General features: G+C 33.3%; 1 protein-coding gene across 4 annotated transcripts in view; it reads left to right on the top strand.

Moving 5' to 3' along the window:
* Window positions 1-27,793, top strand: part of LOC115219520 — a 232,189-nt gene that overhangs the window by 163,918 nt on the left and 40,478 nt on the right. The window contains exon 2 of one of the 4 annotated variants that reach the window (XM_036508135.1): window positions 1,759-1,848. The exons of the other annotated variants lie outside the window; for them this stretch is intronic. The gene's annotated coding sequence lies outside the window, so the exon portion shown is untranslated. The remainder of the gene's footprint in view (window positions 1-1,758; window positions 1,849-27,793) is intronic. 4 annotated transcript variants of the gene reach the window in all.

Raw genomic sequence — 27,793 nt, 5'->3', positions numbered from 1 at the left:
TCCAACGGATTTGGTTATGCAATATCCTACCTACGACATCGTGTCATCGGTAGACAATAACGTAATGATATTTCTGGACAACTGCTTACAATATAGGTGATATCTTCAGTGCTAACTCCACAAAGTCTGTATCGGCTGTCACATTTTACTGATTTTGTCACACTTGTGCATCAGGAATTTGGTTGATATTTCCTGTTCCTGGATCGCATGTCATTCAAAGCGGGAGGTATAATCCGGTTGTTGGACTGTTTTCATGACCAATATTTCTTCCAGCTTTGAGTTTTCTACTAGTATATTCTTGCATGTATGTATGAATGTATGTATGTATTATGTGTGTGTATGTATGGTTGTATATATATATATATATATATATATATATATATATATATATATATATATATATATATATAACCATACATACACACATGATATATAGGTAGCCACTACACACATTTTTTCTCTCCTTGTTTCTTTCTGTGTTCCTTTGTGTGGAAGCGCCTAGGTTCGAAACGTAAAATACTTTTTCAATTCTCGAGCGTTATACTAATACATCTGTTAGTTTTCTACACCACCTGTCTTCGTATTTTTTTTTCGAGAATTCTCCCTATATATATATATATATATATATAAGGTATCCAAACACATACATATTTATATACACATATTTGTGAGTGTGAGAATCTATGTTGCACAGTCACGCACGCACACACATTCATAAATCCACACACATAGTAAAGAATTCGTAACGTTCTATGTTTTAAAACATATCTAAATGTACACTTAACAACTTTATTGTTTACTTTCGATTTCATACTCAGACATATGTACGTATCTTATGGAAAATATGTCTTGAATTAATCACTTTGTTCCAATACAAAACAGATATAATCTTTAGTGCGTAAGAAATAAAATAAACTCAATCGTATGTTTGAAAAGAAACCCTAAGCTAATGGCAGGTAGTATGACACTGTAACCTATAAATCAAAGAAATGTAAAAGTAATACATTCGGCAAGCTTATGTGTCCGTCAAACCTGACCAAAGATTAGTTTATGTGATGGATAGCATCTTTACGAAAAAACTTGTAATCACTTTTAGAATAATATTACTATATACATATAAATACATAGGTATACAACTATACATATGCACACACATACACACATAGAGATATATATGTAGATATATGTATATATATATATATATGTGTGTATATATATATATATATATATATATATATATATGCATGTATCGATTGAACTTTTTTGTTCGTGTTTTTTTTTACCTTTCTCTTCACAATCACATCTTGGCATTAACACATCATGACTTGACATCTGACACTTATTTCTTCTGTGTGCAGGAGAGCATATGCGTTCACTGCGATATATAACGATACTGTTCATATAACGAACATCACGATGTTTAGATCTGAATAAATCTTATATACACACACATGCAGATATATACATATATATGTGTGTGTGTGTATATATATATATATATATATATATATATATATATATAATATAATATATATATATATATGTATTTATATATATATGTATATATATATACATATATATATATTTTTTTTAGTTATATGTATTATATATATATATATATATGTATGTATATATATATATATATATATATATATATATAATATATATATATATACATATACCTGACTTGACGTTGGACATGAGATTCGAAAATCAATTCTTGAGTTTAGCATCATTTTTCTTCTTGTATTATTGCAGTTGGTGTGTAAAAGGAAGACGTAACAAATCAAACAAACAACAGAAAAATGGTGTATCGTTGCAGATAACACCAAATGCAACTAAGCAACAGTAAATATATTTCAAACACTCTTATAGAAGGTTTATCTCACAACATATACAGAGAACTGTACTCTTGATAAAATATTGCAAGATATACAACAGTATTAAAAAAAACCAAAAAAACTGAGTTTCTTCCAAGCAAAAATATTACCATAAATAATACAATACTAAGAGCATTATATTACACTGATACAGAATTAATAGGACAAATAATCTTCCAAATCTTTAAGTATTTCTAAATATCTTTAGAATGGGAGGAAGTATAATGTACAACGAAATGATCAGAAAAATATTAGTGAATATACGATAAAAATAGGTTAACGGGAGATGTCCTTTTGTTACTTTAGCGAATAATTAATTTTATTAAAGTCATTGAAAGTTAAATACTGTTAAACTTTTAGTTAAATGTTTTAACGATCTGTTATCTCATGTCACCCCTAAGTAGAATTGATAAGCATTATTACTTCGATAGAATGCCGCGTTTAAATTAATTCGTCTTAGTATGCTTTTGGTTATGTGGAGGCACAATGGCCCAGTGGTTAGGGCAGCAGACTCGCGGTTACGATTCCCAGACCGGGCTTTGTGAGTGTTTATAGAGCGAAAACACCTAAAGCTCCACGAGGCTCTGACAGGGGGTGGTGGCGGTCCCTGCTGTATTCTTTCGCCACAACTTTCTCTCACTCTTTCTTCTGTTGGCCTGCTCACTTAGCCAGCTGGGTGGAGCCATTTGAAGGCTAAAACAATGCGAAGTACATTGTGACCAGCGATATGTAGCAACATCTGATAGCCTGGTCGGTCATATGATGATGATGATGTTTTTGGTTATATAAGTCCTTTAAGGAAGAGAAATTGAAAGCAACATCCTCAAGGTTTTTTAGCACAAATCAGGAAAAAAATTGCCTATTACTTACAAAAATTATTCAACGAAACTAAGCGTATTTATGAATTCATTCGAGGTATTTAAAAGTTCTTTCTCTATTAATATCATGTAGATACATTCCTGCATATAGTTTTGTGCTCACACACACACACTGCATGCGCGCACACAAGCACACTCACACACACACACACACACAAACACACACACTCTCTCTCTTTCACACTCACACACATATATACAGACACATATTTCATGAATTCGGATACATGTGGCTGTATGTGTTTACGTAACTACGCCATATTTATGTATGTGTTTCCATATTATGCATATAGACTCCTATAACTTAGCGGTTCATCACAAGGGACCGATAAAAGTGTGGCAGGTGTAACCAAAGAAATACAAGTGCCATTTTTCCAACTAAAGCCATTCGAGGCTGAACAAATTCCTTTTACAACTAAATACATTAACTTCATTTGTAATTCGCGTGTTAACGAGAACATACAATCATTGCTTCTAATTAATAATTTGATATTTTACATTTGTTATGGTTTGCTATAACACCATTATTGTCAACTTATTATACCATATAACCTTATACCCAACCAGATGTGATATACAAAGCTATCGTACATGACAATAATGAAAAGAAAGACACCTGCTACATAGAAACTAAAATAATCAGAGCGATAATAAGAAATTAATAAACAATATATTTAATACTTATGTTTCAAATGTCATTAATTATTTGACAAAACAGATCTTGATCCAGACTACAAAACAAACACAAATGCTTCTACGCACAAATATGTATACGTAATCTCATATACGAATACATACATACATTAAAACACACACACACACATATACATACATATATATTTATATACATATATATATATATATATATATATATGTATATATACATACATGTATTTATATATACACATTTATATATATACAAACATCTATTCAAACGTGTGTGTAGTGTGTATATATCATACTTACATGAACATATATCATTATAAATACGTACAAATGCACGCACATATACACACGCACACACACACACGGATATACGCACACATGTGGGTTAAGCACTCATTCTCACAATTCGATATATTATGCGTGTGTATGTGAGTGTGTGTGTGTGTGTGTGTGTGTGTGTGTGTGTTTCATGTGTTTCTTTTGCTTATGTGTGTGTGCAAGGAGAGATGGCAATGTAAAGCTTTATACATATGCATATACATATATATTTATACATGCATTCCCGTTATTATACACCAGCGTGCAAATATGTATACATGCATATATATATATATGAATATATATATGTTTATATGTATATAGTTATAAATATCTACCTATCTATCTATATGTGTTTGTGTGTATATTTTTCGTCGTGTGTGTGCTTGTGTGTATTTGAATGCCTGCTATTTACTATATTTCCTGTGTATAAAGATGTCACGCAAAAAGCCCATTAACTATGCGTAATTCTATCCTTTGCATAGGATGAAATATCTAATGTTTCTATAGAATTGAATATACAGCTGAGAAGTGAATATATTTTGCTATTAATGATACGTGAATGAGATCAATTACTAACATATTTTAAAGGTAGAACAATGCAAAAGTAACGCATGCAAATGATACATTTCTGCAAATCATAGCCTCTATTCTAGCTTCCTCACACCAAGAATTATATTAAACATTTACTTTCTGAACAATCCAGGTGATTTATATAACAGGAACCTCCTAATCCAACCTAAAAACGAAAACACTGATAATAAATTGTGTTTGTCTTCCCAGCCTTTACATTCTTTCCCACCCCTCAGTTGATCACAATTTTGGTTGTTAAAATGTCAATGAAATGATACACTTTGTTACGGTTCTTCACATTAATTTAAGAATTGGAAAAAACATAACAAAACAAAACCATCTCTCTTCACGATATAGCTGCGCTCAACACACCTCTCAATTGTGCTGCTAAGGATTGCGAACGAAGAGATAGCGTCCATGTAACGTCTTTACTAATCATTGTTTTTAGCAGATGCATATTATTGGTCACGTGTGAATTATTGGTGATCTTTTTCCTCCATCCTCCTTTTCTTTTGGACTTTACTCGGTCTCCTTTTTCTGAAGAAGAGCTTTGGTCAAAATGTAAAATAGCCTTTTTTTCCTTACCTGAGTGTCTTATGAATAGTTTGCATGTATCAGATCATCGCATTCTTGTTCTTTCTTGTGTTATATTCTCTGTTCTCTTTTGGGGTGGGGATTACTCTCTCTTTTACTTTTTTATTTGTTTCAGTCATTTGACTGCGGCCATGCTGGAGCACCGCCTTTAATCGAGCAAATCGACCCCGGGACCTATTCTATCGGTCTCTTTTGCCGAACCGCTAAGTGTCGGGGCGTAAACAATGTCAAGCAATGCTAGGGAGACAAACACAGACACACAAACACATACACACACACACACACATATATATATATATATGTATACGACAGGCTTCTTTCAGTTTCCGTCTACCAAATCCACTCACAAAGCGTTGGTCGGCCCGGGGCTATAGCAGAAGATACTTGCCCAAGATGCCACGCAGTGGGAATGAACCCGGAACCATGTGGTTGGTTAGCAAGCTACTTACCACACAGCCACTCCTGTATATATATATATACACACACAGAAACATCTTTAATATTCCGTTTTAATTTTGGATGTATTGTCGAAAATATCTCTAAACATCAGTCCATAAGCGGAACATATATTTCACTTAGCTCTCCTGCTAATTTTTGATTTGATATATTCTTATATTGCTTTTTAAATGTAGAAAAAAAATAGCTCTTACATAATTTAGCACAATATCTCTCTCTGAGTGATCAATTCCTCAAACATATAAATATGACATTTGACATTCAGTAAATTTAACTTAAGTTAATTGCCAAACGGATTTATAACTGTGACATCACACAGAAGAAATGTGTACAAGATATATCATTATACATATATACAATATTTATTCAGCGTCACAGCTAAATGAGCTTCTTCAATAGTTTACTTAGTTTAAATTTTGATCCAAGTCAGAATCACTTCAACCGAACTACGTTGAAATACTTTCCAGCCATGGCCATCAGAAAAATGTCTTTTTTCCTTTTGTAATGTTTTTTTTTCTTTTCTTTGTTTGGTCACAAAAAGGAAATGCTGTATTTAAATGAGTGAAATTAACCTAACATTCCTTCTACTTAAAATGTAACCAAAACTTTTTAGAAATAGCAGCTAAATCATTTTTAACCCCATTTACTGTCTAAAATAGAAAAAAAACAAAGAAAAATATTTTAGAGAGAAATAAAAAACAATCTGATTATATTGTAACCACATACCTGCATGTTGAGGAACGATGCGAGCTAAACAAGAACAATAACGACTATGATATTAATAATTTTTACTATAGGTATAAAGCCTGAAATGTTGGAGAAGGGGCAAGTCGATTACATTGACCCCAGGCGACTTCGAAACGACGAAATACATAATCGACCTTAGTAGAATTAAAACTCAGAGAAGTAAACACGAATGAAATGCCGCTAAGCATTTTATCCGGTGTGCTAACGATTCTGCCTGCATATGAACTTGATGGCTATGATGACAATGAAGGCAACAACAATACGCTTCTCTATTGTTGCAGTTGATTATTAGCTGGTTTTCTTTGACTCATATCTTCGATACAGTAGGATGTGCATTTCCTATATGAATTAACACTATAAAAGACTCTTGTGTCAACTCACTTGAATGTCATATTTTTAAAGACAAGTACATTCTGTTAGAGAGTTGTTAGTAAGTAGCAATATAGTCACGTGGCACTTAACTTTATTTTTTTTCTGATTTGTTTTCCTTTTGAATAATTAATAAAGGTTCGACGTATTTTTCCACAGCTTAAGGAAATATTATAAAAAGTCTGCTTTATTAATTATGAAAGTCATATATTCTATAATAATCAATTTTAGAACAACTGTCTCGTGATGATAAAGTAAATAACGTTTATAAGATTTTTAAAGTTGGAGACATAATGTTTATAAAGAACGTTACACCAAAACAAATACTTGTGAATATTTAACAGAAGTTTGAGTTGATATGAAACAGGTATTCTCAACATATGGGTCATAAACACAAATTTTTAAAATTTTTAAATAGTTGATAAAATGGAAAATGATTATCAATCAATGAATCATAGACATAAGTGATCGAGTATTCATGACAGAGAGAAGCTAATCACTTAATGTTTTCAGATTATCTTGTCGTTATTGTTGATTGGAATAGTGTTGCTCTTATTCCAGTTTCTTCTTCTGCAGTTGTGATGGTTGTACTAGCTGTATAGTCACAAGTCAGCTCTAATAGAGTATTTATAATCAGATTTCAATCAAAGATATCCCGTATTTTTTGAGATATTGCCTTTTGATCTTTAGTTAGGTTCCTTAATTTCGAAATAGATGTTTTTCGTAATCTAATATAGCTACACTATAATTGAAAACTAATATATAAATTAAATAATTTTTCAAACTAATCTTTTTCACACGGTTTCCTATTCTTTCATCGCACTTTTAATACACAGACTCACACACATACAAACACGGAGCAAAAGAGAGATACAGAGAAAGATAATGATGTGGTGAAAGAGATATTATAACACAAAGATTCATTCTTTTTCCACTACAATCTTAAATATACATAAGTGCCTCTATGTGTGCAAATATGCATATATGTATAACTGATGTATGTTCTCTTCTCTTTGTAATTCTTCCCATCATTCCTCTGGAGAAGGATCTGGTTTCGAACAAAATACAAAGCTCCATAATTGGTCGGTAGATGTCACACTTTAGACTTGAGAAAAGTCTTGCATATATTTACGGTTCCGCTTATATACAGTATTTGTGTTGGCTGAGTTATTTGGAGGGATTTCTTAAATGAAAACCCCAGCTTAAAATGTTCTCACTTAAGCATTTACTCACAAACCAATTGCCTAAATTTGAATTTATAACCTGGATAAAGAAGCTGGAGATTTTGAAGCAGTTGTTATCCTATTTCTCTGTTTTTCAAAGAGATATTCACATCAGCAGGACAACTGACCTCTATGACGGAACATACGTTTCCTTGTCTGTCCCAAACAGTAAAATCCGACCTGTTATGTTTACACTTGGCAGATGATTTGATGGGGATGTCGTGCATTTAATTGTGTTGTTTGAATGAAAGGCATGTTTATATATTCTGTAAATCTGGGAAGAAGGGAAAACTAAGTGTTCACACAAATTTCGAGCTATTAAAGTTTCTTATAATTTTTTTTTGAGTTGTTCCTTTGTGGTGATTTTTTACAATAAAAATGATGTTTACGTTTTCGAATATTCAAGGGGAAATGAACCAACAGAAAAGGAAGGTAACATTTTTCACAGAAAATTGTAGATATGAAGTTTTTAAAATTTACTGCAGATAATCTTTTGTCTGTCCGAACAGAGAAAACTGTAGCGTTCTTGGATTATGAGGATGTTTACATTTTCGAATACTCAGCGGTAAAATAAAAATGATAGGCATTCACAGAAGGTGTAGATAGTAAATATTTAAAGCTGATTGCTTATTTGCTTAAGAGTTGTAGATATGTAAGTTCCTTAATTTATTTCGTGGGAAATTCAAAATACTCACATGAAACTGTAGATATTCCAGTCTTTATAATAATAATAATAATAATAATAATAATAATAATAATAATAATAATAATAATAATAATAATAATTATTATTATTATTATTATTATTATTATTATTATTATTATTATTATTATTATTATTATTATTATTATTGGCAGTGGTCCACAGCCAGCAATTAGAGATGACACTTGATTACTTCTCATAGTTCAAGAACACAGCGCATAATTCTTGTCGTTTCAAACAATGCTGATTTTGTAGGTGTTCCACCTACTCACTTGCACCAATCTTTTTTAAACATCTTGGTAGCTGAGTGTCGATACTTCCAAGTGCACCATTTACTATTGGTATTACGTCTACCCTACCCATTGACCACAACCTTCGCATTCCCCACGTTAAATCGTCAAAGTTGTTTATTTTGTTCTTCTTTCACATTTATCCTGATGTCACCGGGTCATGCTATGTCGATTGCCATACTTGTTCTCTCTATTTTATTCACCACAGCAATGTCCGGCTTCCGATGTTTGGGCAGCCGATCGCACTGGATCATTGCATACCGCAGGATTTTACAATTCTCATTCTCCTTAATTCCTTCTGAGTTTTTCTCAGGTCACTTCTTTGCCATTTGTAGGCCGTGATTTCCGCAATGCTCCCAGTGGATCATTCTTACCACATTGCTACGGCGTTATTTTGCATTTATGTTGTGCTTAGTTCGGACATTCGCTAACAATGTGCCATACCAATAGACAGCTCTCACCACACATTCTCTATTTGTCGGTGTCGTTACTTTTGTCGATTTTGCAGTTAACATAGTTGATCGTTAAATATTCCACTTGTGCTGCGCATATGAGTGCTTATATCTCTATCTTCAGGTCACTCCTACTCTTCTAAAGCCACCGGTACGGTATTCTATATCATCTTTTGGAAACGTACCGTACATTTTTTCTTTCCATGCATATTCCTTTTGGTGTTCATTTCTTTAAATTTTTCTATCATTATATAATTTTCCGTTTTGATGACGCCGGCCATCTTTCCATGTTTCAACAATGGATGTACAGCATTCTTTATCTATCACTCTTGACTATTTTCCCCATGCTTCCACACAATTGAGCAAACGTCTCCCACTCTTTCTTCTGGACAAGTACAACCTATCGGTGTTATTCTTAAGGTGGAATGCTCCGTGTACTGTCAACATTTTCATGGTCTTTGTATTCAACGTCATAACTTCTCTCTTTTGCCATTTTATAATACCCAGTCCGTACCGAAGTAATGATATCGTCCACGTATTAACTACTTGGATTGTATTCCGTTTAGCCAGTCTTGAGAGCAACACCAACCTTAATCTTTGGAAATAGTTCACACGCATTTGCTCTTAAACTTTTCCATTTTCGCATTGAACTATCGATAGTACACCAAAATATTTGTAGCCTTCTATTTCAATTTATTTAATCCAGCCTGTATTCGGTAATTCTATCACTGCTGGGGTTTGTACATTGCCCCTTTTTAGGTAGATTTTCCCCCACAATATCGGTACTAAATCAGTGGACCGTGGTCGCCAAGGGACTCACTTGTGTCTCATTCTTACCATTCAGTTTCAAACCATCCATGCAGATGAGGAGGCTGATTGGTTGGGAATGTTCATTTAGTTGGTACCCCAGGTCCATTATCAAGATCAGGGTTATCATGCAAAGAACAAAAATCAACGAGGATAAGCTATCACCATAGATAATATTTCTTCTGATATCCTAGATGTCCAAACTTTTACCGTAAGATGTTAGTTCACATTTCCACATCACCATATTTCTCTCCAGGAAACACCTTACATTCCTCACAAATCCACACAGATCTAAGTACTCGATAATCGATGAATATTTAATCATATCATACGAAATGCGATAGTTTTTCCGGTCTTCTTCTTCTTCTTCTTCTTCTTCTTCTTCTTCTTCTTCTTCTTCTTCTTCTTCTTCTTCTTCTTCTTCTTCTTCTTCTTCTTCTTCTTCTTCTTCTTCTTCTTCTTGCTGTTGTTAGTAGTAGTAGTAGCAGTAGTAGTAGCAGTAGTAGTAGTTAGAGGAGGAGGAAGAGGAGTATGGATCCATACAGTGTAAACAGAGAGATTGTTCAGTGCCTAAAACATCGTGCAAATAATATACATATCAGTGATCATGATAGCCACCACGAAGAAATGATCAATCACAGTAACTATCTATTAAGCAACAACTACCCACGAAACATACTATCTACTCCAATTATGAAGAAAAGAAAAGATGAAACTAATAAACTGTTTACAGTCTGTCTACCCTATGTGAAAGGCCTCTCCGAAAAGATACAAAAGACATGCAGCCCATATGACATCTGGACAGTATTCAAGAGTAATACAACACTTCTCAAATATCTAATTCGGGTAAAACCATGAATAGAAGAGGATATGACCAAAATCTGCTTGTCCTCCATCCCATGCAGCTGTGATAGGTTACACAAAGGCGAAACATGCCGCCCCTCAAGATAAGTGTAGAGGAACATCGCAAATCTGTGACACGAGACGTTGATAAATCGGGTATAGATGGTCATGTATGGAAAAATGGAGATCACCTTCCCCTGTGGGGTCAAGTTAAAATAATATACATAGAATATCACTCAAATAGAGGAAAACTTAAAGAAGAAGCACATATGTTAGGACACAACAACCTCCTAAGCAGACCGAGTGCAAATATGAATAGTATATGGGAACCAGTATTAAGGAAGGATAGGAAAATATTAGATTTATAAGCCCTTAAAATACGCTCTATAATTGTCTAAGAGTATGTGGCGTAGTGGTTAAGAGCACGGGTTACTGATTCCGAGTGCAATTCCAGGGAATAATAATAATAATAATGATAATAATAATAATAATAATAATATTAATAATAATAATAATAATAATAATAATAATAATAACATCAGCAGCTACAACATCGGAATAAAAACCAAGGATCGAAATTTCCCCAAGACACCTGATGAAGGTTGGATGATATATCAGCCGAAACGTTGTGTTAACAACAAAAAAGATGTGTTCAAATATCCGTAGTTAATGGCCACCTATTTTTTCCAGCAACATCATCATCATCATCAGTAGGAGTAGTAGTAGTAGTAGTAGTTGTAACAGTAGTTGCATCAGCATCAGTTGCTACAGTAATAACATTGCTATCACCATGGCAGTCATGAGAATATATTAATCGCCTAATACCTGTAATATACTAGTTTCATCTCATTTCATATATGGGGCCTTCATAGAAACATATAAAGCAATATTCTTAATACTATTTCACTATCTACACATATATATCTTCTATTAGATAATTACGTATTAAGTTGGTTCAACTCCCTTTAGTGTGTGATCGTTATGTTCAGAAGCCACACTATCATTTTATATAGTATCACGTATTATTTCTTTAATATAACCTACACCGATATTATTTAGGCTAAGTTAAAATATATGTATCAAAATATATCTGAGAAATCTGAACAGATACCACTACTACTGCTGCTGCTACTACTACTACTAGTACTACTACTACTACTAATACTACTACTACTACTACTACTACTACTACTACTACTACTAATACTACTACTACTAATACTACTACTACTAATACTACTACTACTACTACTACTACTACTGCTTCTGTGTATATTGCTAAACCTTATATTTTATTGATTCCTAAGTAAAACCAGGTGTTTGTTCTCCATATTCTGAACTGTTTCCTCTTTATCATATTATTATTATTATTATTTCTTATTCTTGTATACGGTGTCATTAGCTAGTTTCGATATATTAGTTACCTATCGATCCACGCATAGGTATATATATATATATATATATATAATATATATATATATATATATATATATATATATATATATACATACATACATACACACATACATATATATATATATATAGTATGTTTGTATATATGTATATATATATAGTATGTTTGTATATATATATATATATATATATATGTATCTGCATGTATGTAAAACAACATAAATACATATATTCAAATGAATGATTCCCTATATTCATATATCTTCACACACACACACACACACATACAAACTCACATACATGGTACCTCTGTGTGTGTGTGTGTGTGTACATGCAACTGTACATACATATCTTAAAGGAAACATATTCATCGCTATCATAATCAATGAAGAACATAAAGAAGACAGCTATTTTCACTATGTTTTTCACTCGTGTTCTTCTGATGTTTTATGGCAATGAAATATAATTTGACAGAAATATATCATTTTTTTTCTCTCTGGCAGAAGTGATTACCATATCGCAACAAATCAAACCTAGATTCCTGTCTGCTGAGGCAAGTCTACCTCTAGGAACTGCATATATATATATATATATATATATATATATATATATATATATTATATATATATATATATATATAAATACAGACACTCATACATATACATATATATACCTACACACATATGTTTATTTATATATAATGTTATATTGTAATGTGTGCATCACTTCTATTTATTTTGTAAGTTTAGCGGAGTCTATGTGGGAAAAGTCGAATACCATCTTACTTTATAAGACGATTTAAGACGCTATCACTCGATATACTCCTTGTCTCCCCTCTATAGTCTGTTTTGAAAGGTCATAATCATTTGAACATCGAAATATCTGAATAAACAACCAGAACGAATGATCCATCGTACTGTAAGATCTGCAGTACGATGGATCACATATTCACTTATGTACCTAATATAGAACGACCGAAAAATACAACAATGCTCATGTGTTTTGTGTTCGGTGTTCGATTGCATCCAGATGAATGCGAGGCTGAAATCTCTGGAAATGTATGGTGAGACGTAGTACACCAAAGTCTTCAAGGATGCGAACTGCATGCACCACTTGTAAGAGTTCCAAGTAGAACGTGCCTGAATGTAAAATATACTTTCTCTTCAAAATTCTTCACCGCATGTTTAGAAAAGGTTAACAGTGATAATGGCTGGGTCGGTGGCGTGAGCATCAATGGCGATCTGATAACACAGCTCTGATTCGCAGATAACATCGTGCACTCGCCAAAACAGATCACCTGCAGATGATGGTGACAGAGCTAGACATCCATTGATCAGCAATAAGTAAGAAGAGTAATCGCATAGATCCAAAATATACCCAGTCCGAAAATATACACCAAGGCTAAAAGAGGTGGAAAGCAGTGAAATCAAAGTAGGAAGCGTTGGAATCGAGGAGGTAAAGGAGTACATCGGGTGAGGGCACACACTAAATATACACCGGAAGATGGATGCTGAAATGTTGAAAAGAATAAGGACAAGCTGGGAGTTATTTACCTTAGTAAAGGATGTTATCAAAGCAAAGATAAACAATGCCATACGTACCAGACGCTACAATAGCACCTTCCTACATTCCCTGTCATATGTAAGTGAGACGTGATCTAACACGAAGGGAGAGGAACATTGATAGGCTACAACGCAAAGAGCCATGGGAAATTTCATGCTAGGAATATCATTGCGGGAGCATATCAAAAATAAAATAAATGAACAACGAAGTTATGTGAATGTCATAATCTCAGAATACCGAAAGCAAATGTTCTGCTGAGCCGGATATGTACCAAGGTTCATAGACAATAGATGGACACGTGCTATTGCCAACTGGTATTAAAGAAATAGCAAAATAAACAACTCGGAAGGTGACCACGACGATGAGAAGATGATTTAGTTCAACGGTTTGGGCTAAAAGGGGAAAATAATAGCACAATGACGAAAGTGTTGGAAGCACATTGTGATCAGTGATGTCTGTATTTGATTTTATATATATATATATATATGTGTGTGTGTGTGTGTGTATGGAAAAAGAGAGGGAGAGTGAGAGAGAGAAAGAGAGAGAGAGAGAAATAAAACGGGATATAACGATGCATATCAGCTCGACAAGATTCCTTTTATGATGGCCTGTCCTCGATAAAGATTTCAGAGTGTAAGTTAAGATCATTTGAGCACTACCAAGTGTTTTCTCTATTGAGCACGTCTGGATCTCATCTACTGGTTTCCTATCTTACCCCCACCCCATCCCCCATCTCTCTCCAAGAGATACTGCCTCTGCAAAGCTCTACGGGACATCCGACAAAATATTACTATATAACTTGTAATTGCAAATTAGAGACTCGTTAACCTGAATATATTTAGAGGGATAGGAGCCTCAGGATAGAAAACCTACCTTCGGCAGGTGTTTTAAGAGTGCATCAAATATAATCATTCCACCACGAAGATAATGAGATGCAAGAAGAACTGTATTAAACACAAATAGGAATATGAATCTCTTACTGAATCTCGAGTCTGTGTGAACATTGATAGAAAGAAAATGGTCAAGGAATTAAAAATAGAAGAAGAGGATATACATGCGAATCCATATACATATAAGTATGGTTACTTGTAGTATGACTGTGTGGGAGAGAGTGAGTATTAGATATATATATAGAGATAAATAGATAGATATATAGATAGATAGATAGATAGGTAGGTAGGTAGGTAGGTAGGTAGGTAGGTAGATAGGGAAAGAGGGAGGGAGAGAGAGACAGAGACATAATTTATATGCTTTACATCAGAAAATTGTCTCACGAGGCTAATAAATCGGCAAATAAATCGAATTAAATTTAGTCTAAGAAACCTGCTTATTGAAAGATCTTAGAGTGAACATTCAACAACAAACTATACAATCGTATATTAGAAGCAAAGGACCTTATACTAGAAGCTGATAATTTTGTACCCAAGTGTAATTAAATTGACAAGAACCATCATATGTGACGATAGGTGAAATTACTAAAATTTCATTAGCACCGGAGTCCTCTTGATCATCATATATCTTATGTTTACGTGGTGTTATGTCCTTTGACTAACAATACCCCATATTCAAAGCAAATATCATTCGTCTTATAAACATAATCACCGAAGCATTCACCACATTGTAAAAACTGAATTAGCCATCAGAGAATTAGATATATATATAGAGATAAATAGATAGATATAAATAGATATTATAAGTGCATTAGCGTTTACATATTAAATGTAGGAAACATTAAAAAAACTGACTAAAAATAATGATACAGTGAAGATGAAAACAATATTTGTCAGTAACCAATATTAGTTTAATTTCTTCGTCAAATATGGGAGATCATTAAAAAGTTGAGTTGATTTTATATCCTGCAGCATAATAGAAAATTATATTCTAGTGTTGATGCTATTTTCATAATTGATTTGATCTTGTTTTTATAACCCTTTGTAGCTCGCCAGACAGTAGCAACAGAAAATAAATTGTTTAGGTCACAAACGATGTAATGTTGATTGTTCGGTGTTGCGAATGGATCTGTCAAAATGTCAAAGACAGAATTAAAAGTAAAATAACTTGCATGAGGACGAAATACCGTTTAAGAAATCCAACTCGGTGGATATTTGACTTCTATACTCTCTCGTTCTTCACTATTTATGAAAAATACGTGGCTATTTTTGATTAGATGCGGCAATAGAACTTCAGAGAATGAGAGATGACTAGCTTTGTTTTGCTTATTTCAATATATTTTATTATGTCTTAATACCGACCAGTACAAGTCATGGATATTTGGTATCAAAAAATTAAAGTTATACCAAAGTCTACACTATTCGACAAAGCAGTACCCTGTTTTCTCAATGCGGTTCTCTCTTCTCGTCATAGTATTATGTGCAATCAATCTTAATATGCTTCATCTCATCAGTTTTAGAGAAGCTACGAAATCTGAAGTTTTTCTCTCGTGTGGCTAATTTAGTAAAAAAAAAAAAAAATCTTGGACAGGTTTCAATCATTATTACTTCTGCCTATAATACTTTTCCAATTCTAGTTTGCTTCTTTTCTTGTTTCTACTACTCTCTCCCTACATCTCTCGATAGTCTCAATCACACACACTTACAATATTACTTCATTTAAATTTCTCCCTTATTTATTCATCTACAACCAGACCAACAATAGCAAGATATCTCTCTTCCATACTTGGCATTCTTCAAAGCCAAGAATTAAACAATTTTGAGCTTTCACTCTTTAATGCAATTTAACTTATCGCAAACGCTACCGGCACAGGTGATCAACAGATTTTACCATCCTTTTTTTCGACCTCTTTCTTTGGAGAATTACCGAGGAATGTATTGTTAGGTTTCAGAACTAGGAACGTAGCAAAAGAAAATTAAAAACGATGGCGTTAGTGCTACGAGTATATCAGAAATAAAGTAAAGATACTTCAGGAAATGGAAAGGAAACGTTAGAATATCTGTTAGACACAAATTAGACTCATTCGATTTGTTTTATGGGGATTTAAATTTATTCAAAAGAAATTAATGAAATAGCAGGTGTTTTTAAACAAGAACAAAGCTCCACTTCACGAGTTAGTTGGGTTAAAGCTATAATTACTTTTCAGACATTATCTCTCTTTCCCCCGTAACGACTAGACCGATGTCAATGTCGTATTCTTTAACCCATAATTAGTATAAATTAATTATGAAAAGGTAAAATGTTTAGTCAGAATCCTGGTCATTCTTTGAAAACCCTTATTCATTTAAGGTTGAAGAAACTCACGCGAAGTTTTACACTGAGATTTAAGCTGGAACTTCTTTGAAAGCGAATATCAGAGTCTCACAAATAGTTAATTTGCAGCAATTAGCTTCATCTTTGTTCATTCAACCTCTCAGTAGAGATCATATAATTAGGTCAAAGGGCGTAACAAAGCAAACGTACGGCATGTAGGTCAGATTCCTTTTTACATGTTCCTTTCGCTATTCAATTCGGTCCATAGTATGTTATATAGCAGTCCATAGTATGTTACATAGCAGTCACACTGTGAGAAATGAAGACTTGTTGGAAATGAAGCCTGAACCCTCAAGCAAACCGATGTATCATAACACAGAGATTAATTGCATTTCCCAATCAAGGAAATATAAGGACTTTGTGCGCATTTTAAATAATAATGTATATGCTTATTTAGCAGTGTATTTAAGTGCAGGTATGTATATGAGTATATAATTGTGTGTATATCTGTGAGTGTGTGTGGGTGCGTGTAAATCTTTCGACATGTGCGTGTATGTGTGTAAATGTATGTTTACGCTAGTATTAAAGCGAGACATCCTTCAGAAACAACAATATAAACAAATTACAGCTGCTTCATTCTCAGATATTAAAAGCATCGTTGTTATGTTCAACAGTTTTGTTTCAGCTACCTGAGCAATAAATCTTCGGGATATTATTAAAACGCACATACTCGCGCGACACGGATATGATCAAAGACACGTATATAAACATGCTTACACAATTCCCACCCACTTCATATATACATACATACACACACATATATACACGCACACATACAGACACACACACACACATATATATATATATATTATTTGAGAAATCTGTTTTTATTTAGATGTATTTCGATATATTTAATGCAAGGATATACTCATATATGGGAGGATACAGCTGAAACGAAATCAAGGATACATCACTTCCAGGTTTTACATTGAACTGTCAGTCTATCTATCTATCTATCTATCTATCTATCTATCTATCTATCTATATCTATCTATCTATCTGTCTGTCTGTCTGCCTGTCTGCATGTTTGCCTGTTTGCCTGTCTGTCTGTCTATGTATCTACATATTTGTGTGTGGGAGTTTTTCTCTCTCTCTCTTTCACTCTCTGGCTCTCTCTCACTATACTTATACATGCATACATGCGCTTGCATTTATACGTATTCGAATATATACCCATATATACCGTTACTGATGTGATTAAATAATACATGCTATCCATTTATGCAGCCCTATAGAGATGTACGTTTAGCTATACCCATATTTTAAGATTAGAATGTTTTGAACAACAGTATACCTGGGTTATTGGCTTAATTATTGAGTTAATTACTATTATCTGTCTATATGTCAACCTCGTGTCATTATCATTGTTACAATGATTAGCATTATATTACGAAACTTATTTCATCTGGGCGGGGAACTGACCGAAGCAACATTAGGTCGGTGGCGTATGTAGTTTTGTTCCTTGATATCAATATTGCGCATGAATGAAACATGGTTGGAGTATCGAAGGCTTGAATGAGTATAGGTTTCAATTCTGTATGTGTAGGATTTGGTAGATGCCGCAGCAAATAGAGGAAAATGAAACCTTGATAAACTAAAGTTGATCGAGTATGGGCCAGACAGAATTTGGAGTCAATAAATGCAAAAGCTACCTTTATCAAATGAAAATTGACAGAAACATCCAATGTTAATCTTCATTAGCGAATGTGATAAAGGAGTTAGAACCAGCGGAGAATTACAAATACCTAGAGGTATCTGAAGGTGATGGAATCAAACATTCAGTGATGAGGGAAATGACCAGAAGAGAATGTTATCGCAGGTTAAGGGCAATACACAGGGCAGAGTTGAATACAAGAAACAGGGTTGAAGCGATCAATACTTTAGCCATACTAGTCGTGACGTACAGTTTCAATATTATTAACTGGTCAATTACTGAAATATGTAATCTTGACAAAAAATGAGAAATTAATTTACAATGTATACAATGCACCACGCTAAAGCAGATATAGAACGACTACTTGCCAAGGAAGTTGTCCGTGGGGTTTTAAAAATGGAATTATCAATGAAGATTGCCACAATTGATCTAGACACCTACTTGAAAATCTCTGATGACTGCATGTTAAAACTTGTCTCAAATCATGAAAACAAGAACGCATCAGGCTCAGTAACAAAACAGACAAAGAAATATCTAAGTGAATTCCATATACAACAAATTCAGCATAGAAAAAGCTAAGCGTATGAAAACTCGTGCTAAATCTGCTAACTTAGATATTCTTACTGATAAATAGCAAGAGAAAACACTCAATAGCAAATACTTAAAGAGAGATATTAAAGCCGATTTTGACAAAGCCCTTCCCATCAATGGTTAGTGTCTTCTGGATTAAATCAGAAAAGGAAGGTTTTATCATAGCTGCCCAAGATCAATGCCTACCTACAAGGAACTACAATGCCAACATATTAAAGAAAGGCCATAGACCAACATGTGTTTGTCAAGAACAAAACGAGACTATTGATCATCTTGTCTCCAGATGCACTCTTCTTGTACCTACAGAGTATCACAGGAGGCATGGTAGAGCAGAAAAATGCATTCAGTGAGTAATTTTAAAATCCAGGACCTGTCCCATGGTAAAAATTGGTGGGAACACAAACCACCTCTGTGTTAGTTCGAAACAATGAAAATAAAATAAGAGGAAAATAATAATAACAACAATTGTTTGATACAATTTATAAGACATAAAATGCATCGCTACGCGCGTTTTCATAGATTACATGTCGCTTACTATTACATACAGTACTCTTGGGATTATTACAGTGTAGTCCGCTATGTCCTTGGGCATCGTGTAAATCCTTTTCATGGATTCATTTCTTCACCTGATATATAGTATTAATGGGTGTTTAACAGACAGTTGGAATAAACAACCCTCTGTTAAGCATCCATTAGTATTTTATCGCCTGAAGAAATGAATCCATAAATGTGATCTACCCGATACCTACGGATATAGCAGACATCACTGCAATCATCATTGGGATACGGTGTGTAATCTTAGAAACATTTGATGCGTGGAAACGCGCATTGCGAAGCATTACATGTTTATAAATTGTATCCGAAGATTATAGTTATTATTAATATATTTATCCTTCATTATATCGGTAAAGACCGAGGCAATCCTAAAAACTGATTCCCCAGTCAGTGTCATTAGACTGTGGCCAGCATACCGGAAATTGAACTTTATTTTGTATTCAAAACGTTTCCCGTAAAAAAAACGTTAATATATATATATATATACTCGAAGTACTGAATGCACTTAATTGTCATTTCACTCGGGATTCATATTATTTGTAGAAAACAGCCAATTCACTCCAATGTCACTCTCACATACATCAATGACATCATCATCTTCATCATCCTCACCAACGCAATCATTCCCCACTACCATCACAATCTTCATTTTCACTCCTCTATTGCCAAGCCGTTTTGTTGAATACTACAATCACAACTGCAACATCTTTTATACCATCACTATGACAAAAGTATCATTATTCCCCCGTCCCCTCCTCATACCGACATCTATCATCAACAAGACCATCATCACCAGCATGAAAATCGTCACCAAATCAGCTTTGAACATCCTCCCGACTATATCCTCATTATAGTACTTTCTCATTATAAATGAACCTACTTACCCCAATGGATGTTCTTTTTCTAAAATTATCGAACATCGTATATGTTCTCACCCTGAGTATTGTTGGAACTACGCCATAGATTGCGCTTGTACTGAGTATAATAGGCCATGAGCAAATCGAAACTGAAATTAGCATTACTATGCCCTAAATATTGTATAAGACTTCAAAGAAATGTTTTTTCTCCTTGCTGAATAATATAACACAAGTAATCGTAAACGTGTATAGATCTAAACTCCACGTCTGGGTGTGTTTGTATGTGTATGCATGTGAGTGTGTGTATATACGTCTGCGTACGTTTGCGTTCATTTATGTATGTATGTGTATATGCATGTGCAAACGGCTATATTTGAACCATTGTATTTGTACCATTGCAAGACTTTCTTCAACAGCTAAAGCAAACTAATTTCAGTAGATTTGATTTGTAAAGATATTAATACATATCCCACTTCTGACAGATATTTTTATATGGCGGTGCCCCAGCATGGCCACAGCTCGTGAGCTGAAACTAGATAAAATAAAATAAAATAAATAAAAAAAAAATAAATCTTATATGTTTGAAATGGTGATAAAATCCCGTGAAGTACATATATTGAATAACCAGCATGAATATGAATGTATACACACGTACGTACACACAAACACTTACACGTATAATTACTGGTAAAAAGTTGCAGTGTTAATATCAAAAGGCAATCTTTATATCCAACTTAACGTGGATGTATTGTTTGTGTCGAGCACCGCATTGTGCATCCTGAGAGGACCTCTCATACAGAAGGATGGTGTATAAAATCAAACCTACTTATGTCGCTTGAAAATGGGAACGTCTGCTACGTGATTCCAACGTGCTTCGTCTCTCCAGTGGCATACCAGTGACTATGTGTAAATTTTAGTTACATGAGTCGTTATGAGAAATTCCCTTAGGATAAATAACGAAGTATTAGCACGCTAACACTATGTCCATTTTATGTTGTATACACATAGGCGCACACATACATACACCCACAAACACACACATACGCAGACATACACAAATGTACATATATACAGATATATATACGTATATATGTATATATGTATGTATAATATATATACATATATATGTATGTGTGTGTATGTGTGTATGAGTGCGTGCATTAACCATAGATATAAAAACGAAAAGTGTATCATCATTCATCACCATCAATCATCATTCTTCAGAGTCTGGTTTACTAGATTCTGGGGTGTATTTGTTTCCCCACTTGACGAGACGTCGACGCGTTGGTCATTTGTGCCAGCTGAGTGGCCCAGAGAACTTGAAATAAAGTTTTCTTTTCTTTCCTTTTTTTTTTTGAAGAACACAACTCACTGGTCGATGCAAGGATCGACACCAAAATCTCCTATTTACGAATGCAACATCTTAATAACTAAGCCACGAACCTCCACGTTCTCCAGAACCATTATACAGAAACAAAGATCATCCGCATCTCACACAAGCATTAGCACATTTACACACGTGCACACTGCGTGACAAGGCAATAAACTCTGTATAGTTTACACATGTAAGTGCGCAAACGAATGCAAACAGAACGTCCTTGTGCTACATTTAGGGCGAGCGTCCAGGTATAGAATTTGCTATAGCAATAATACTAAATAAACTGGTGTGGATGTTGTAATGAAGAGAAATACAGATTATAGAATAAAGAAAAACAATATGATATTTTATCTCGATATTTGTTTCAAGATTGCTACAAATTGCGCGATAGCCAAAATCATTAGCACTATATGCAAGATGTGAGAGTTGTTCGACCAAAAATGCCTTTGCCATTCTAATCTTGGAATAGAACTACCTACTATTTTCTTTTTTTTCTTTTTTTGTCTCATAAACAACAGAAGCACACGGAGATACAAGTACACATAGAGAGCTACGCATTGAAAACACATAGTAAGACACGCACTAATATTCACACACGTTTCACCACCGTACTTTTCAATCCCGTTAGCACTCTCCGCTTCTTAGACGCATTTACTTCATCAATATGTTAATCTGGATTGGTCGTTGGTCGCACATTTATGACAACATGCACATATTACTGATGAATGTCGTTATGTTGTAAGATATGGTAATCTTGAAACAGCTGCTGAGATAAGACATTGCTTAATTTCTTGTATATTTTATAATTTGTATTTCACGCCACATGTAATTGATGCATAAAGCCTGATTTATCTACCTAAATACATCTTTCTCTCTCCACACACATATGTATATCTATAATATATCTATATACATACAAACATAAATACATACATACACACACACATATATATACACACCCATATATATATATATATATATATATATATATATATATATATATATGTACATACATACACATATATATGCATATATGTGCATATCTATCTATCTATCTATCTATCTATCTATCTATCTATCTATCTATCTATCTATCTATATATATATATATATATATATATAATATATATATATATATAATATATATATATATATATATATATATACATATATATATATATATATTCTTACATCTGTGTATGCCTTGTATTTGTGTATTTATGTTTAAAATTAGGCCTTTACTTTTTACATTACAATTAAAATATCTTCCAAATTTGATACTTGTCCACTCTATTGGCCTTATTCTTCTTCGTGTTGAAGATTGGAACTTTACTCTTTCTCTCTATTTAAACACCCACTTTCATAGAAACTTGCTTCCAATATCAATCAAAAATCTACCACATGTACACATTTTATTTAATATTCACATCCTTGTACACAATAGTATCACGTACACACGCATTCACACTGATTTTTCTACCCACTTTTCCAATATTCTCCTCCAGCTTCACACCCTTGGTGCTTACATAGCTTATTCTTCGTAAATCTTTTCAAAATTCTCTACTCATATATTTGTTCCTCCTTTCGATGCATTTTTCGCCTCCATCCCCGATCTATGTTTAACCATTCCCTACCTACTCCTTTGACTCCTGGTCTTATTTCTACGCACTCGTTTTATATATCTTTTCTCATATTTGCTCATGACATTTTCTCGTTCAGTCAACATTCGCATTCATATCTCTCTTATCTCTCTTACTATAACTGTAACCCACAGTTTCAAATATACTTTTCCTATTATATTTGCATAAAAGCCACTTCTTTTTACATATCTAACTTTGCAACTACCCACTATTTTGTTTTTTTTCATTTTTTGTCTCATAAACAACAGAAGCACACGGAGATACAGACACACATAGAGAGCTACGCGTAGAAAACACATAGTAAGACACGCACTAATATTCACACACGTTTCACCACTGTACTTTTCAATCCCGTTAGCACTCTACGCTTCTTAGACGCATTTACTTCATCAATATTCCCCTTGTTAACAAACCTGAGGCTATCTGCATAAATTTGTACGCAGCATATTGTTTTCTTTTTGTATTTTTTTACACTTTTTCTATCAAGGTACAACTCAATTGGACGTAAAGAACATCCCTTCATAATTACATTTCAGAAAGAACAACAACAATACACACATTTACACATATTCTCACACACACATACACACACGCATAGATAGATAGATCAGTAGATAGATCGATAGATAGATATACATAGATGTATACATGCATATGTATACATACTTACATATACATACACACTTACATGCACTCATATACTCATACATATACGTAAAAATATCCACACACATATATATATATATAATTTCTTTCATTAACAAGCCAGGTAACAATTACCATTTATAATCACCATGTTTATTGCACGTATATTTCCCTTAACCTCCTTGCTTGTGTTGTTGCTGTTGTTATTCTACACCTTCGAATGCTCCTTCTTATACGTTACTACTTCTTCTTCTTCTTTTCCTTCTTCTTCTTCTTCTTCTTCTTCTTCTTGTCATCGTCGTCGGCGACATCATCATCATCATCATCATCATTATTATTATTATTATTATTATTATTATTATTATTATTATTATTATTATTATTATTATTATTATTTTCTGTATTATCATTTTCCGTGTTTATCATCAGTAAAATCGGTATTTTCTTATTTGTTTTCTTTCGCTTTACATCTTTGCTTTCGTGTCTCATCTACATGTATTTTTGCCTTTTGCCTGAACACAAAGCTCCTATCGAATCTGCCCAAGAATTATGCTTACATTGAACAATTACCATTTTATTTAATGTGTACAAAATAAAATTTTTTTCAGCACACACTTGTTTTAAATCACTTATAGTGGAAATGGCTATTTTCTATTCACAACATCTCTGAAATTAATATTGTGTTCGGATGAAAACTTTCTATGGTATTAAATACATAACATGGTGTACAGTGACGTGTAATTCTTCAATAAGAATTTTCAAAAAAATTCGTGAAATTTCTTTTTACTTGAAATATCGGGTTTATTATTGCTGTTCTTGAGATCCTTGATCTTTTTCTTGGGATTGTTGTTGTTATTATAGTTATTGTTATTGTTGTTGTGACTTTTGCTGTTATTGTTCTTCTTCCCTTTCTTCTTTTTCCTCCTCGTCTTTTTTCTTCGATTTTTTTCTTTTTTGTCTTCTATTTCTGTGTATTATTATTATTATTGTTATTATTATTATTATATTATTATTATTATTATTATTATTTATTATTATTATTATTATATTATTATTATTATTATCATCATCATCATCATCATCATCCTTATCTATCTATCTGTTCAAATCTTTACTACAGAGATACATTTTACCCGCATTTTCCATAGGTTCTGAAATCAATGACTAGGTCCTGGTACTTTGCTATTTTCTCTATACCTCTCAGATCGACTTTCCCATCATTTGGGACTCTAAAGTAAATTATCTGATGATATCTATTCCTTTTTGTCTACTAGTACTAAATCAGGCCTTCTAGCTTCTATTATTTTGCTGGTCAGAATATTAAAGTCACACATCAACTTTTATTTCTTACTCTTATAATTTTAATCTATGTCAGGTCACGAGAAGGAACTTAAACAGAATCAACATCATCTTCATCGACATCACCACCACGATCATCATCATCATCATCATCATCATCATCATCATCATTATTATTATTACATAGTTTGTACTTTTTGTCAAGTCACAGCAAGGAACTCAGGCAGACAGTACTTTACGCAATATGCTTGCAGTTCCAAGTAATGCAATGCACCTATATTGTAGAGTATTTCCAAAGTTTTCAGATGTTTTCTTTCAGAGTGGGTGGTATTGGACCCAATGCTCCGATGACAATAGGGATAAAATTTATATTTGACTCTCGTATCTGCCACATCTTAGCGATCCCAATTCTCAGATCTGTATATTTATCAATATTTTCTCTTTCTTTCTTGATATGTTGATCTCCTGACACTGCCACGTCAATTATTACGCACTCTTCTTTGTCCCTCCTAAATGTTACTATATCGGGCCTTCGGTGGTCTGATACCGTGTCTGTCTGGAAGTCAAAGTCCCTAATTATTTTTGCCTTTCCCTTTTCGTCCATTGCATTTTCTGGTGTATGTTGGTACCAAGCACCCGTAACCTCGTGTCCATACTTATGGCATTGTAGCCAGTGGAGGTATTGGGCTAACTTGTCATGTCTACGCTTGTACTCTTTCTGTGCAAAACTTTCACAAGCACTAACAATCTCAGTCACGCTTTCGGCTTTCTTCCCACACTTTCTGCAAAGGTTCGTTGCACTTCTGTGGTATATATATATATATATATAATATATATATATATAATATATATATATATATATATAATATATATATATATATATATAATATATATATACTGAGTTGGTGTTAATACTTGATCCTGGGCACCAATGATTAGACTTTGTTTTCTTCTTCTTCTTCTTCTTCTTCTTCTTCTTATTATTATTATATTATTATTATATTATTATTATTATTATTATTATTATTATTATTATTATTATTATTATTATTATTATTATTAATATTATTACTATTATTATTATCATCATTATTATTATTATTATTATTATTATTGCTTCAAGGTGGCAAAGCCGTTAGCACGCCAAGTAAAATACTTAGTGGCATTGCATCCATCCTTGCGTTCTGAGTTCAAATTCCGCTAAGATAGTCTTAGCCTTTCATCCTTTCGTCGTCGCTGAAATAAGTACCATTTGAAGACGGGGATCGGTGTTATTGAGTATCACCATCCCCTCAAATTTCTGGTCTTGTGCCTATAGTAGAAATAATTATTTTGTATTATTATTATCAACAGTGATAATAATTCTTTCTTCTATAGGCACAAGGTCTGAAAATTGATGCAAAATTCTTGATTTGTTTATTTAAAAATGTAGATGTCGCAACTTTTGGCTAATTGAGCTAACACCCAGTGGTACTGTTGTTGGTTTCATTTAAAAAAGAAACCAAGACTATCACGGCTAGAATAATCTTGATCATACGCCTACTCGATCAGAGGATATATAGATTTTTAAAAATGACTATAGCCACAACTTGTGCCAGTAGTATATATATACTGTAGCCGTTTTTCTTGTTTTTCATTGTACATTTTCTTTATGCAGAATTCACTATTCAATTATTTTTTATGCGAGCAAATTTGTATTGACTAATTGTGTTTAGTTGTTATAATTATTGCCATCATGTATAGCTGTTATTTTTAGCCCTAGATCGGCTTGTTATCGAGGAAAGTAAAAACCACAAGTATTTACGCCATGACAATGTACTGTTGTTCTTTTAGAATGGTGTACTTTTGATTCCAGCATAATATATATCTTTTATAAAAAAAACAGAGTGCTGCTTGAAGTAGATTTAGCTGCTGTTTCTACTTAGTTTTATTTGCGTGGAGGAGGGTATTTTACTGTGGCAAAGAAAGAAGAAGCACTCCTTCGAATATTGCTTCAATTTCTGGGGATCAGGTCGGCAACAGTTCCTGACAGAAGACCTTGTTTGTGTAGAACATGTCATTCTGTTGTAACATTTCTTTTTAAAGCAAGAATATGTTTATCGCATTGATATACAAGGCATATTTTATTTTTGATT

Source organism: Octopus sinensis, linkage group LG1, assembly GCF_006345805.1.
Source record: "Octopus sinensis linkage group LG1, ASM634580v1, whole genome shotgun sequence".
In the NCBI taxonomy this organism is placed as follows: Eukaryota; Metazoa; Mollusca; class Cephalopoda; order Octopoda; family Octopodidae; genus Octopus; species Octopus sinensis.
The sequence above is the reverse complement of the archived record's forward strand: the minus strand, read 5'-3'. Positions and strand labels throughout refer to the sequence as shown.